The sequence below is a fragment of the Adiantum capillus-veneris genome, chromosome 17, assembly GCF_014529385.1.
Source record: "Adiantum capillus-veneris isolate H3 chromosome 17, ASM1452938v2, whole genome shotgun sequence".
NCBI classification, from domain to species: domain Eukaryota; kingdom Viridiplantae; phylum Streptophyta; class Polypodiopsida; order Polypodiales; family Pteridaceae; genus Adiantum; species Adiantum capillus-veneris.
In genome coordinates this window covers 20,545,557-20,557,044 of record NC_140947.1, presented here as the reverse complement: position 1 = coordinate 20,557,044, position 11,488 = coordinate 20,545,557, and positions in this window count along the sequence as shown.

Below are 11,488 nucleotides of genomic sequence, written 5' to 3'. Positions count from 1 at the left end.
ATGAGTAGCACCTCTTCAACCACTAGTGAATCCACGATGAAACTAGGTGGGCAAAACCCAATCGTGTCAAATGTTGATCAAATGATCAAATAAGTGGTCAGAAGGATGAACCAAGGAAATAGGACGAACCCAAACACACGACAACAGTCCACACAAAAATGTGACACTTGTGGAGGAGACCATCACAATCAGTGGTGCAACATGCAGCCGAAGCCAAGAGCAAACATACAACGTACATTGAAGTGATGTGCTATCGAACAAAAATGGACAAAACCATGAGACCCACGAATGTTTCTACAATAGGAACTTTGTTAGAGAAAGACTATATGGGCCACCTGGAGGGCAACAATTGCCACCACCTCCAAGATACCAAGTATGAAAAAATAACGCAATCTAAGGGTAGGAAAAACCTCAACCTGTGTTGGGACATCAGCCACCTTTACCCCAAGAAAACAGAGCCATGGTGAGAATTTCACAACCCATAGAAGCACCTGTGGATCAGAGTATGATACATGTAGTTTCATACCGAGAAGATTCAGACAGCTCTTATGAGAAAGGTTTAGAAAGTAGTGTCTATGCTTCTGAAGGACAAATTCCATGGATACGTTCTGAAGGGATGTCAAAATCATCATGCCTAACACAACCGACAAAAAACCATTACCTGGTCAATGAAAGTATGCTCATGTTCATGGCAAATCAAAACTACAGACCTAGGCAATACTCTCCTAGAATCGGCGGACAACTGATGGGGCCTCCACAAGTTTCCCCACCACCAGTAGGACCATGCTATGAATGTGGTGGTGATCATCGGGCAAAAATTTGTCTACACAAAGGAGAGTGTATCAAACTCTTTGGGTACTGTGAGGGATGTACAAATGACCATCTAATTCCACACTGTCCAAAAAACCGTGATAACAAAGGGAAGGCTACCATGAACAAAACCAAAACTGTATCAAGCTTAAGTGGATCAGATTCAGAACCACCGATTACAATGAATGTTGTTACGAGAGCACAAGTGTAGGAGGCAACAAGGAATATACCTATGAGAAACAAAAACATCCCACCCAATCAAACCCAGGTAGAGAATTTATCGGTTAGGACCCCTAGGAAATTTTGGAAGGCAAAAAGGGACAAGATGAAAGCCAAAAGGATAAAAGAAAAATCAGCTTTAGAAACCAAATTGCAGCAAACAGAAGAACAGTTGAGAGTAGAAAGGGACCATAAGAAAATATTGATGTAGTAAAACCATTAGTAATACCTTCGGGAGGTTCGATCTTGGTGGACAAGGTCTTTGAGCCATTAGATGCGATTTTGAAGGCTTATGAAGCTAGGCTAAATCCCAACCAAACCCATGAGCATAGATGGTTAACGTATCCTCATCCAAAGTATAAAAAAGGGAGGTTGCAGATGTGCAAGGAGCTCATCCAGGTGGCCCAAGCTCTTATGGAACCACCTGTCCCGATTGCTCCAAGGACTAAGGTATTGATCCGCGAAAGAATCCACGAGATGGAGAATCAAGGTATTAAAAATAGCGACCAAAAAGAACCAGTAGTTGAAACACCATTAGATACGAGGGTGGTAGCCAATACCACAAATGGGGTGTGTTCACAGGCAATTATGCCAATTCCAAAAGTAGAAGAAGCATGGCCAAAGGATCCGTGGGAGGATATCAAAACCAAAAAAAATGGAAGTGCGATGCTTGAGTTAGCCCCTATCTCACTGAGATCCATCTAGAACATGAGTTCTACCCGGGCGATATTCGATCACTATATGGTGATGTAGGTACAGAAATGTTGGAAGATAGAAAACCTCAGTCTTTGAAAACTTTACCTTCATTCATTGGCAACCATGAAACAAGATTAGAAATTAGAAAGCAATGGATATGTGGTCCTTAAATGATGGATACTAAAGCTCTTCATGAGTTGATGTCGTCTCCTATCCATTGTACGCTAGCTCTATCTGAGTTACTGCATGTAAGACCTCATCTTTGGAAAGAAGTAATTTTTTTTTTGGAGAAAATAGGGCTGATAATTCCGCAACCAATCCTTTCTCCAAAAACATCACATAACCAGACATCAAAACATACTAAACCAGAGCCAGTACTAGTGAATAAGGTGGGAGACTACTGTGAAGGAGAAGAAGGGAACACTACCTTACATGTGGAATACAAAGTAGTGAAAATGGTTGCTATATTCGATGGTGGGGCCGGATTTCCATATCAACCAAGGAATGTGGGAAAAATGGGAAAAGCCTACTTTAATAAGGAAAACCCGAATGAAACTACAATTAGCGGATTGATACTTGGAGAGACCTTTTGCGTTTTGGGAGCAAATCATAGTATCCTCTTGTGGAATTTCATATGAACAATTTTATATCATATTGGGTAGACCGTTCATGGGTCAGCTCAAAATGTTACAAGACTAGGCTATGACTATATCTACTTAAGATACAAGGATGTCACTACAAAGATCATAGTTATAGAGATGTTGAACGAACCCTCGGGGAAGAGTTAAACTCCACAATTGAGCAGGAAGGGAAAATGCACATTTGGATGTGTGGAGCTTTGGAGTGTGGAAGTTTGAAAAAAGAAGATTGTATTCACGACAGACCAGTACAAGATGAGGCATATGTACTAGAGCCTCTTTCAAAAGAAATGTTCGAACCTTTTGGATAGCAAGAGATACTGGCCACCCTTGATGTGTGTGTGAATGAAGTAACACTGACTAAATTTTGTGATGAGGAAGGATATGATATAGTTCCATTCCAAATTATGAGTGTCATCTTCAATCCAAAATCAAGATCTGACATGGAGGGAGTTACAGATTGCAGACGCATAATGGATGAGGTCTCCATAAGAGACCTTGATGAAACTGATGAGAAAGCATTTCAAGTCTCCACGAACAAACCTTCAGAAGACAACATGGACGACGAGCATTCTAGTAGTTCTGATAAGGACATCGTCAGAGGGATCAACAAGCTGCCTTTTACGATTTTCCCAACCAAAAACCACAAAGACAAAGAAGATATTTGAATAGACGTATGAACAAAAAAAATCAAAGAAGAGAAAATCTTGTACCTCCTTTAAACAACAAAACACAGTATTTAGGACTGGTCGAAGCAACTGCCTTAAAGTTGAGATATCGAAGAAGTTCATGAAACGTAACTCAATGGAAAAGGACTTCAAAAAGAAAAGCAAAGCAAAATCACAAACGCAAATTATTTTTGAAGTCAACAGAATTATAAAAAACAGAGTGTAAACACAAATACAATAAATTAAAATGAACTTTGAAAGAAGTTTGGACAATAGAGTTGGAGACTGACGATGAATTTGACAATATAGGTTTGACACACCTTTCCACTACAAAAGGTACACTATTCAAGACAAAAAAATTGTACTTCAGAAGCCCAAACGAGACCTAAAGAAACCTGGAACCTCATATGATGGGCCATAAAAAGGCAAGTGTATAGACCTAGCGGAACCAAGCAAGGAACATAAGCCGGCATATATTGCCACGTACCTCATGGGAGAAGAAGAGCAGCTATTGATAGCAACACTCCGATGATATAAAGACGTGTTTGCATGGTCATACAAAGACCTAAAGGGAATAGATCCTGAGATTTGTCAACACACGATACCCCTTAAAAATGATGCCAAACCACACAGACAACGTCCTTATACGTACAATGAGATGTTTGCAAAAAAGATTAAGGAAGAGATAGATAAACTTGAGGATGCGGAGTTTATCTATGAGATTGAACACACCAATTGGGCGTTCCCAATTGCGGTAGTGCCCAAAAAGAATGGAAAGTTATGGGTCTATGTGAACCTCAAGCAGGTAAATGCTGCTACCATCAGGGACAACTATCCCCTACCAATAACAGACCATGTGATTGAAAGAGTTGCAAGAAAGGAGGATTACAGTTTTTTAGATGGGTTCTCAGGCTACAATCAATTGACCATAAAAACACGAGATCAACATAAAACAACTTTTGCAACGGAGTGGGGCGTATTTGCATACAAGGTGATGCCTTTTGGTCTGACCAATGCCCTTGCCAATTTTCAGAGACTATATGAGTCATGCATTCAAGTAGTATCTCAAACAATTTTTTGAGGTATACATGGATGATCTATGTGTGCATTCTCAGTTGATAACTGAGCACATAACACACTTGGAAAAAGTCTTTGAAAAGTACAGATCTTATTATATTTTCTTAAATCCTAAAAAATGTGTCTTCATGGTAAGACAAGGTTAAATCTTGGGACACATTGTGTCCAAAAATGGGATTTCCACTCATCAAGATAAGATACAAGTGATCGTTGCACTTCCGAGACCAACCAAGATAAAGGAAGTACATGCATTCATGGGTCATTGTGGGTATTATAGGTGCTTCATAAACATGTATGTTGTAATAGCTAAGCCTCTGTATGCTCTCACTGCCAAATTTGAGTGGACGGAGAATGTGAGAAGGCTTTTCACAAATTGAAGTAGGGATTAATTTTTTCTCCAATTTTGCAAGCCCTTGATTGGAACAAGATCTTCCACGTACATATAGATGCATCGGCCTATGCCATAGGGTGCATATTAGCCCAACTTGGAGAGAAAAAAAAATGGATTTTTCCATTTGTTACTCTAGTAGGGAGCTAAACAACGCAGAGAAAAATTATACCACTACTTTGGATGACTTTTTTTTTTTTTGGCCTAAGCACCCCTTGCACTCCCTTTCTTTCCCTTGTTAAAAGAAAAGAAACTACACTCCACTCTCCCCCTCTCACAATCCCCCCCCCCCCCCCGCCCGCCCAACCCTTTCCTTTCCTTGCAGACCCCTCTCCTCCCTTCTCTCTCTCTCTCTCTCTCTCTCTCTCTCTCTCTCTTTCTCTCTCCCCTTCTCTCTCATTTTATTTTGTACCCAGACATTGTATTAGATCCACCAAGAATGTATCAGTTTGGTCTCAAGGGTCATTTTGGCCTTTTGAAGACAGTTAACATAGCATTTCATTTCATTTCTCATTGGGATTGGAGGGACTCAAGCGACAGTATGACAGGAGGTAGAGAAAGAAAAAAGGAAGATGCAGTGGGAGAGAAGTCGATAAGGGGGGGGGGGGGGAGAGAGAGAGAGAGAGAGAGAGAGAGAGAGAGAGAGAGAGAGAGAGAGAGAGAGAGAGAGAGAGAGAGAGAGAGAGAGAGAGAGAGCGAGAGAGAGAGAGAGAGAGAGAGAGAAACAAAACAAGCGTGTTCGTGTATGTTCTCTCACCAGTGTTCGCTCGCAAGAAAGAGTCAAACTAGAAGGAAACGTGGGTATGCAGAGAACGCCAACCACTTTTTAATATACAAACGACCGTTCCAAACTTAGAAGGGCCTTTAAGCACCCATCCAAGGGTTAGCCATGGATGTAAATGAACATTAGTTTTTCTCTGCTAAGTGCCAAACAAGGCCTTAGACAACTAGGACCACAAGGAAGGTAGGTGGAGTTACTACATGGAAATCATTTGGTAGAGAGTTCCAAAATTTTCTGCTGAGTGGGACAAGGATCATAGGCAATGTTTGCCATACATTTCCTTCAAAAGGAAGGAATGAAAAGGTTAGCTATAGTTGGCTAGAGTGATTGCCTAGTCTATAAGTTGTGTGTGTGTGTGTGTGTGTGTGTGTGTGTGAGAGAGAGAGAGAGAGAGAGAGAGGGGGGGGGGGGGGGGGGGGGGTTGGGTGGGGGAGACAACAAGAGAGAGGGGTGGCGAGCGAGAGAGAGAGAGAGAGACACATGCACAGAGGGAAGACAGCACGAAGAGAGGGGTGGTGAGAGAGAGAGAGAGAGAGAGAGAGAGAGAGAGAGAGAGAGAGAGAGAGAGAGAGAGAGAGAGAGAGAGGGGTTATAGAGTGACTAAGAAAAGAGACAGGAAGAAGGGAGTAGGAGATAGGAGGACTTTAGGGAAGGGATGGTGGTTTCTAGAGGAGGAGCTGGAGGAAGGGAAGGTGGTTAGAGGAGTAGAGGGAGAGAGGAGGTGGAGCAGAGGAAGGATTTTGGAGGAGGAGGAAGGGAAGAGGAGGTAGAGAGGGCGGCACTCCCAAAAAAAAAAAGGGTCGTTCCAAAGCTCGCTCGAAGACCTAACTCGTTTGGAATCAGAGTGTCAACTTCCAATCCCCACCTAATACTAACATTGGTGGTCCTTCCTTCATGGTCATGGTTGGAATCAAAGTGTCAACTTCCAATCCCCACCTGTCTACATTGTCAGTATTTTTTATTTTGAGATATTGCACCCCATTTCGGTCCATGTAGAAGGTATCTTGCTTGTTCGCTCTAACCTCCTCTTTGAACTCAACAGTATGGTCATCTACCTTTACGACATATTCCTCGTTAGGATCCAGATAAATATGAGCCCCATGCTTGTTAGTCTTACAAAAGGTCAAAATATGTTTGAACCTGAGTGAGGTTCCAATCCCCGATTGGATAAAAAAAGAAGACATCTTGAAACTCGAGTTGGAGTAAGTGTCTGGCACTTCTTTATCTATAGTCTCTAAAGGTCTCCATTGATTTACACTCTTTTTAGTGAATGCCCTACTCGAATTTTCTCCCAAGAATATGAGATTACCTAGCACCCTACCAAACCTCAAGTTCATAAATGAACACAAGCAATTAACCAAACAGATACTTCAAACCTAGAAAGAAGCTTTTTGATGTATACACAGTGCCTCTGAGCCATGCCTTGCCCGTTTCTGCCAAGAAGTGATTTCTTGCACACCAACACTTTAAACCGTATGTGATTTCACAATTGTTAATTTGAAGTCACAAAATATTTGACAAACCTATCACTAATCACTAGGTCCACTCAATGAGCCAAAAGCCCTGTTAACAAGTGCAAGCTATCTTAGGGACACCAAATTTGGCTACACCCTTTCTGAGAGAGGAAATTAGACTTTGACCACTTGGAAGGAGTTCCTCTTGTCAGACAAAGCTAACCCTGGTGTCAAAAATAAAAAATCCACCCTTTTGGTAAAATTTATATCTTCGATGCATGGAAGATAAACTATCCCTATTTCAAGATATTTTTGCCCAAAATTATTTTCTTGGGTTTTTACATTTAATTTCAAGTCTCTCATGTGGTTGGTACTATGGAATAGCCACATCATAGAGATGATTGGTACTTGGAAAGTGGAGCCACAAATCACATGACATATCATGGTGAATGGTTTGATAGAAAGGAGAAGCTAGAAGAGGATGACTTTGTTCCTACGGGTGATGATACAATACGTAAGATCACCAATGTTCGTTTAGTACCATTGCTAGAGAAAGATGGAACCTACAGTGCCTTGGGAGATGTTTTGTATGTGCCTACCATCACAAAGCGTCCAGCTGTAGTTGGACAAATGCATAAGACCACCCATGTTCGTTTAGTACCATTGCTAAAGAAAGATGGAACCTACAATGCCTTAAGAGATGTTTTCTATGTGCCTACCATCACAAAGAATCTAGCTTTAGTTGGACAAATGACATATCAAGTATTACAAGTCCGGTTCAGTCGCTTTGGTTGGTTCATAGAGGAGTTCTATAACGGCAGATTAGGAAAGATCTTGGCACATGGTAATAAGACAGGTCGCTTATTTTCATTGGATGCTAGAGATCCATGTTTACATAGTGGTATGTATGCAAACAAGTTAGCAACACAAGGTCATTGGGCAAACTTATGGCATGAGAGGTTTGGTCATGCCAATTTTAGAAGGTTGAAGCATATGCAAACAAAGCAAATTGTTCGCGGGTTACCAAGATTTGGTTGGCTGAATTTTGATCATATTTGTGAAGCATGTCAATTTGGCAAACAGACTTGCTTTCCAGTTCCAAAGAGGGGGAGAAGCAGTCATCCTTTGGAAATTGTTCATTCAGATATTTGGGGGCCATGTTAGACCAAATGGTTGTCGATATTTTATCACTTTCATAGATGACTATAGCAGAACGACATGGGTGTATTTCTTGAAGGAAAAATCAAAAGAATTTGAGGTAAATTTTTGAGTTTAAAGAAATGCCTGAAAAAGAGAATGGTTGTTACATTAAAGCCTATGTGCAGATGGAGGAGGGGAGTACATGTCACATGAGTTTGATGATTGTCTACATGAGCAAGGCATAAGAAGGAAGATAACTTGAAAGAGAGAATAGAGTCATTGCAGAGATAGTAAGAGCCATGATGAATGAGATGAACATGCCATTGTCATATTGAGCTGAAGGAGTACACATGGTAGTGCACATCATGAATCAAACACCAACAACTGCCATTCATGAGATTTTTCCATATGAGAAACTTTATGAAGGCAAGCAAACAATTTCATACATGAAAGTTTTTGGATGTTTTTACTATGTTCAAGTGCCAGATGAAACAAGAAAGAAGATGGAGCCAAAGGCAATGAAGTGCACCTTTTTTGGCTATCCAGTCGATAAGAAAGGATACAAATGTTATGATCCTACCACACAAAAAGTTTATGTGAGTAGGGATGTCAGATTCATTGAGCATGAGCCATGGTATACACCCAAGCCAATTATAGTAGAAGATGAGTATGAAGAGAAAGAGACTCTATGTCGTGTCATTGATGTGTTACATTTGTTACCATATATGTGGTAGTGATGTGTGTGAACACACTTAGGACTTTCGGGCCATTTTTCCCTCACTAGGAGGTTTTTTCCCCCCTGCGTTGTATATATGACCATCATCCTAGGGCTAACTTATCATACCATGCAATACACTCTTTGTTGTGTGCCTTGAGCTTCTTCATCTTCTCCAAGCTATGTTTCCCTACAATCCTAATTCCAATAATTGGTATCAGAGCACGTTGCATCCTCCCGGGCATGGTCGGCAGTGTCGCCAACACCTACCTACTCACTTTATTTGACTTGGGTGAGCTTTGGTGAGCGTCATAATGTTGACAAATCCATCAGGTAAGCTCAAAGAGTTTGGTTTATTTTCATCCGAGCTCGTTTCGGCCTCCATTTCCACTACAGACAGTACAACACAAGCAATTTTGTCCTTTTGTGCTAAATTTTTGTCAATGCATTTTTTTGTAGAATAGATCCTTGGCACAAAAAGTTCGTTAACAAGTGTGAAAAAATTGACATTCTTAACAGTTAGCACAATCTTTCCAACTCCCTTGATCGGATAAGAGGCATTATTGGCACAAGTGATTGTATTCCCATGAGGGACAACGTTGTGAGATGTAAACAAGTCACTATGTGAGGTAATGTGCTTTATAGCACCACTATCAAAGTACCACACATGTGAATCTACAACAACTGACATACATGCATCATGGAAATAGAATCATAAGTGCATTGTGCAGTAAATGTACACTTTGCATCTACATCGGCATCATAATCACCTTTCCTAAAAGATGCTACAATAACTGCACTTCTAGTGGAACTGGACTCTTCCTTCTTGGCCTCTTTTGCCTTTAATTTAGGAGACTGCTTTATCAAGTGATCATTAGCCTTGCAATAATGGCAACGCATCTTCTTATACCTTTTTCACCAGAATTGCCAGAAGAGGTGCTGCTAGCTAAAGCATTAGGAACATGTGATTTACTACTCGCCAAAGAACCATGAGAAGTGGCTACATTGTTGTTACCACCTTTTCTTTGAGCAGCAACAAAAAGCCTATTCAATTGCAAGTTGTTTAGTTCTTTTCTTTCTTGAAAGTGACTCTTGTGATAGGGAATGTGCATAATGCATCAAATTTGATAGCTTGAGGGTTTCCTTGGGTCATAAGTCTCCAAGTACTAGCAAAAGTCTGGTAAGACTCTTACAATGCATCAAGAACAGTTTGCACAAGTGAACTATCAGCAATGACTTTGTTGCAGAAATGAGTTGCTCATTAATACTCTTGATACCAGCAAGGAAAGTGCCCATGTCATTCTTGTCATGTATAATCTTTGACACTAGCTCTTTACACAGCAAAGCAATTTTAGCCTCATTATGACTTGCATAAAGACCAGCTAGAATATCCCAAGCCTATTTTGTTGATTTAGTTGAGCGAATGTGAGGAGTAATAGTGCGATTCAACGATTATGCAATCAATGCTTGAGCATGTGCATCTCTGACATCCCAATGAGACTACTCAGCCGTAGGCAAAACAACCCTAGCAGCACCAGACCTGGCACCACAACCTGCAACATTCTCAACAGGACCTATATCCATAGAAGGCAGATGGACACAATGCCCTGCATAACATTCCAAATGCCCTTTGACATAAGAACACATTTCATCATGTAAGCCCACATTGGGCTATTATCCCCCATCCAACTTATCCTCAGCAGCAAACATCTTGAAAACATTTAGTTGTTGTCAACCATGATGAGTGACTGCACCTAATGTGAAAACTGCACGAAAAGAGGTAAAACATAGTAGGACCAACATGTGTTGTATAGCACAACCCAAAGAAGACTATAAGGGATCTATTTTGCAAAAAATTGCACTGACAAAAATTTTGCACAAAAGGACAACATTGTTTGCGCACTACATGTAGTGGAAATGGAGGCCGAAACAAGCCCGAATGAAAATTTTGAGTAGACCAAGCACTTTGAGCTTGCCTGAAGGATTTGTCAATCTGTGTTGATACTCACCAAAGCTCACCCATATCAAATAAAGTGAGCAGGCAAGTGTTGGCGACACTGGTGACCATGCCCAAGAGGATGCAACCTGCTCTGATACCAATTGTTGGAATTAGGGTTGCAAGGGAAACATATACAACTTGGAGAAGCTGAAGAAGCTCAAGGCACACAACAAAGACTGTATTGCATGGTAAGATAAGTTAGCCCTAGAATGATGGCCGTATATCCTTGCACGGGGGGAAAACCCTCTTGGTGAGGGAAAAATACCTCGACGGCGGTCCTAAGTGTGCTCACACACATCACTACCACATATATGGTAGCAAATGTAACACATCAATGACATAACATAAAATCTCTTGCTCTTCATACTCATCTTCCACCATAATTGGTTGTGTGTATACCATGGCTCATGCTCACCGAATCTGACATCCCTACTCACATAAACTTTTTGTGTGGTAGGATCATAACACTTGTATCCTTTCTTGTCGACTGGAAAACCCAAAAAGATGCACTTCATTGCCTTTGGATCCATTTTCTTTCTTGATTCATCTGGCACTTGCACATAATAAACACATCCAAAAACTTTAATGTATGAAATTATTGGCTTGCCTTCATAAAGTTTCTCATAAGGAAAAATCTCATGAATGGCAGTTGTTGGTGTTCAATTCATGATGTGCACTGCCATGTGTACTGCTTCATCTCAATATGACAATGGCATGTTCATCTCATTCATCATGGCTCTTACTATCTCTACAATGAATCTATTCTTTCTTTCAAGTTATCTACCTTCTTATGCCTTGCTCATGTAGATAATCATCAAACTCATGTGACATGTACTCTCCTCCTCCATCTGCACGTAGGCATTTAATGTAACAACCATTCTCTTTTTAGCCATTGCTTTACAC